The following is a 5,401-nucleotide window of genomic DNA, read 5'->3' on the forward strand; positions in this document are numbered from 1 at the left end:
CACCTACAACTCGATGCTGCAACCGAGCAGCGGATTTGATGTCAGTAATTCAGTGTGATGCTACAAGGCTCTGTTTTATGGATATTTTCTCTCACATACATCAGAAACGTTATTGCTGCAATGTAGCCTACAGCATCCGTGCACAGCCGGGAAAGGCACAAAGCATGAATCTTGTACATAGGAAATTGAAAATCCAAAACAATATACTAGATGTTCCCAGCGTTATAACGAATCAATGAGTTCGTCGTTCCTGTGATGTAGATCTCTGGCTCAATTCCGTTCCCCGTACACTATGTTCGGTTCATACCGAATGATCTTCCGGTCTCTCTTCCTCTATCTGTCAAAACCGTTGACTGGCTCCCTTTCGAATGGGGCAAACCGGGCAGCCACTATATGGTGCGCCATAGCTAAACTAGACCTGAACTGTAGAGAAAGAGAACAGCTCAAGCTATGGTGAAGCATTGACCACCTTCTTTCACTCACTTTTGTCTGTCTCGTCAATTGTTTTTGAAACATATATAAATAAATTTTAACATCTACTCAAAACCTTTTGAAATGTTTCTTCGTTTCCGTTGCTATGTGCGGGTAACGCCCACACTACCTTCCGAAATGTGTCGTTTCATCACCGTACCTATTGTATGTGTGAGGGGGGGGGGGGGGGGGGGTGGAATTGAAAACCGCCCAAATCAGGAACCTGAAAACCTTTTACTTATCATAGAATCACAACCATGTTACCTGACACACGAGAGTTATACAAATAATTCCTCCGCACTTTGTTTTCCGTTACATATTTCTTCAAAAAAATGTCAAAATAACTTTGATAGCAAAAAACTTCAATCTTTACCAATAATATCCTTTAATTTTCGAGTTAACACTACACACTTTTAAAATATGTACCAACTAATGCGATTAGCCGTTTTCAATTAGCACATTTAGAAAAAAATTATTTCATAAAGATTATAACCTATTTATTAAATTATGTGCATGCTTCCGCTTTTAACTTTCATAAAGATTATAACTTCAGTTGAGCCTGATTGAATGCTTATCCGTTAAACTGTTTTAATGATTGATAAGAATCTATAGATGATTAAGTCTGACAGATTTGTGATCATAATTACCTGATAAAAGTCAAAAATAACCTGCGTTTACCCGATTCATCCTCGATCAAATCTGTAGAGACAGTTTTTCGAGCATTTCCAGCATGTTACGCACAATATAAACAAACAGCACATTTTACCGGATAGGAACGGATCGACTGCAAGGCAACATGATTCTGTCAGGCTTAAAAATTCAATATACAAGCTGTTGCTACCAATCGTTACTCGATAGCACATATGAAACGAAGGGTAAAACCGTATAAAATACGATCCCCCTTTTTTAAATACACGCTGAAATAGGCAATTGTTTTTCCAAGTCACCGTTACAATTCGGGCTCGGTACACATTTTGTACTTTTATCCCGGGTGTGCAAACGAAGTTCACATGCGTCCAATGTAACATATCCTTTGATGAGCGGAACTGATTGTCTCGTGGCACCGCTTGCAACGGCCTAGCAAATAGGCTCAAAATTTTAAAGTTAACCCCTTGCTTTTTTCATAACAGACGTGCGTTTTAAAGTCGTTCATTTATAAAAAGATACGATTTATTGAGATTTGGGTGGTTAAATTGAACTTCCTATAACGCCAAAGTTATTGCAGTGTACGATACAGTTTTCGCACAAGCTGTTTGCAAACATATAATTCAAAAATGTGAATAAAATTCACATGTTACGCTATATGGTTCAGTGCAATGGATTGATTGAATATTTTTGGGAGTAGATAAAACCGGACCTGATGCACACATATTACGCAAGATACATGCCGCAGTTTTTTTTTTCAGAACTGTTCTTCGATTTAGAAAAGTAAGTTCATGATCGGTTCTAAAAAAATGAGAACAAATTGTAGTAAACAAATAAAAACGTCCTATTCTGTTTTTGACGGATTTTACCTCAAATGAAAGGCTACCCTCTCAGGATTTGATGAAACTTTTTGGGTGTGAAGGCCTTACCAAGCTGAGTAACTTTCCATCCTTTTCTAAAAAATATTTCTAATTAATGACGAGATATAGAGAAAAGATGTCAAAGAATGACATTTAGGGAACAGTTCAAATTTTTATTTAAACATAATGAAAAAAAAAATACTCCTAAACTCCTAATGAAAAAAATTCTAACAATAAATATTATTTAGTAAGAATACTTGCTTAAACATTTCAAATGTTTCATTAGATAATTGAATTGGCCTCGTAAAGTCAAATCAATGTAATATATGAAATGAGGAACCTACCAGTACAGTTAACTGTATTGAACAATGCACAGGTATCATTTTGTACACAATATAGCAATAGTAGTATTCCCACAATCAATCAAAACTAGCGTTGGCTGTATCAGAACGAGCCGTTTTCTTAAGGTTGATTCCGGTAAATGCTAGTATGTAATATTGTTTATGGTAATGGCCAAGAGAAAGAGAGAAACCAAGTAACCAAACACACGTTATTCTAATTGTTTATGTGTGACTAATTTGAATAGCGGCAAAAATTATGCATGCATATATTAATATTTTTATTGCTTGTACACGAGGGCCTTTTCTCTTTACGTACACGTTTCTAGCAGATACTGGCTTGAATTTAGTTGCAACATTTAACTTTGACCTTCGAATGGAAATATTTAGACCGTGTTATCAGAGCCGTAACCTTAAAGGATTGTTCGAAACAATTTCGCTGTAGATCGTGAGCTATCATAAAAGCGGATATATAGCTCTCGCAGGAATTAAAAACTAATTTGTTTGGAATAAAATTGTTTAATTATTTCAGTTGAATCTTAATTTCCGTATGTTGCCTCCTGTCTTTGGATCGGAAAGTCGTGACCGAATATTTTATGTTATCTGATGTCTACCTACTACCCACCGACAACAGCACGGATGATGCGGATTGTTGTTGCTCAAAGTCGTGTAGTCTGGAAATTTGCAGGGAGTATTCTTTGGTATTGAATGGATGGGAATTCGAGTTACCTACCACAACGTTTTGTGAAAAAAATGTCGCATGCAATGTCACACACGCTTAATCACGAGTAATTGTGCATTAATATGTGTCCCCTCGTTGTTTACTTGTTGATAATGCGATATTATTCTCTGATAGCTGAAAAAGAAAGAACATAATAATCCAAGAACCAGGGCCGGATTTAGACGCTGGAAGGCCCGGGGCAAATTTATCTGTGAGGCCCTCTTTTCTTAAAATATTTAGAGGTAACGTTCTGGAAGGTGACGAGCAAAAAAAAAGGTCTCCCCAGGATAAGGGGGGGCCCCTTGAATCGGGAGGCCCGGGGCATTTGCTCCCTTTGCCCCCCTCAAATCCGGGCCTGCCCAAGAACTATGCTTTAGGATGTTTAAACTTCTGTTTTGGGGTGGTTCAATATGAAACCTGTTTGGCAAATAAAATTAACTTCAGTTGAGATTTCACTGTTGATATTAAATTTCACTATGAGGATACCAGTCGATTACTATTCTATAAAATTTTCTAAATAGCAAAAAAGCAATTTCTCAGTACTCTTCTATCTTAAAAATCGCTTCAAAGACGCAAGTAATTTTCTATATTTTATGTAACAGTCGAGCACTTTTTTTATGTCCTTCCGGCCAGTTTTGTATAAGTCCTCTATGCTTGAAAAATCTTTAAATGCGGTTTTCTTGAAATACCTAACTGACACCAATATTGAAAGTGCGTATGTGAGATTTTTTCAAAAACTGCATTAGGTTTTTGTTGTATCGTTTTATTCGAGTCGATTCGTCCCATTTAATAAAAAAGCAAAGCTCGCTGTTGGCTGAAAATAACAATTTTTCAAAATCGCTGCGTACAAGTAGAATACGCTTCCGAAAAGTTAAAAACATCAAAAGGGTTGTGTGCAAAACTGCGACCTCTAGGTTGATGTAGAACTACATGAGGCTGTTTGTTACATTACTTGAATTGTTGTATTTATTTATTTCGTCAAGCAAATGTAGACTACAGTTATAATAATACAATGTTTTCTTATATTCTATACATTATTTCCAGTAGTTAGTCGTTTTTTTATTTGATTTCTGCCCATGGTGATGTCGATATTTTCGCAGTGCTGGTTATAGTGACGCATCATGCGATTTATTGGGCCATTTTTTGAGTAGTTTGTTCTTCTTTTTCCGAAAATATTTTACGATTTCTTAATTGACGAATGGGTGCATAAAAATTTAGTTGTGATAATAATTGAGTAGATTGCACGCGTTGAGAAATAATGTCATTGATAAAATAAAGCATTGAAAGATCGCGGCGTTCTTTAAGTGCTTGTATGTCTATAAGCATGCAGCGTGCTTCATATGATGGTAAGGGAAATGATGTCCAATTTAGCTTACGAAGCGCGTACAAAAGAAATTGTTTTTGGACAGATTCAATGCGTTCTTCATGTGTGGCAATATAGGGATTCCATACAATGCTACAATATTCCAGAATTGGTCGGACGTATGTAATATATAATAGTTTGATTGTATATGGGTCTTGAAAATTGTGGCCGAAGCGTTTTATAAAGCTTAGCATACTATTTGCTTTGTTGATAATTGTATTATAATGTTCTATGAATGTGAGTTTGGAGTCTAAGATTACGCCTAGGTCCCTAACGATTTTGCATTTTTCTACTGGTTGGTTTCCTAAGAAAATGTTTGTTGGTGGTGTTACTGTTTTTCTGCTAAAGGCTATTGAATTACATTTTTTAATGTTGAGTTGTAATAGGCTTTTGTTGCACCAAGTGTAGAATACATTAATTTCATTCTGGAATATTTCGAAGTCTTCTGCATTGGTTATTTCTATAAAGAGCTTCATGTCATCAGCATATACAAGCACATGTATTGACTTAAGAAGAAAGGAAATGTCATTTACGTGTAATATAAAAGAAGAGGGCCCAGGTGGGAACCTTGAGGAACCCCAGAAGTTACTTCTATTGGGTTTGAAAAGGAATTTTGAAAGCGGACTATTTGTGTTCGTCTTGTTAAGTATGACTGCAGCCATTCCAAACATTTTGTTTCAGTTCCGTATTTTTCGAGCTTGAAGAGTAATAATGGTATGTCGATTCTGTCAAATGCCTTGCTAAAGTCCGTATAAAGAGCTTCTACGTGGTTACCGTTGTCCATTACAGTCAGAGTGAAAGTTATGAATTCCAAAAGATTTGTGGTAGTTGATCGGCCTTTGTAAAAGCCGTGCTGTTGAGTTGTAATTTGGTGTTTTACTTGTTGAAAGATTTTTTCATTAATTATTGATTCAAATAATTTTGGAATGCATGAAATAATGGCAATTCCACGATAATTACGAATGTCAGATTTAGCGCCAGATTTGAAAATTGGCACTAAATA

Source organism: Wyeomyia smithii, chromosome 2 (genome assembly GCF_029784165.1).
Source record: "Wyeomyia smithii strain HCP4-BCI-WySm-NY-G18 chromosome 2, ASM2978416v1, whole genome shotgun sequence".
In the NCBI taxonomy this organism is placed as follows: Eukaryota; Metazoa; Arthropoda; class Insecta; order Diptera; family Culicidae; genus Wyeomyia; species Wyeomyia smithii.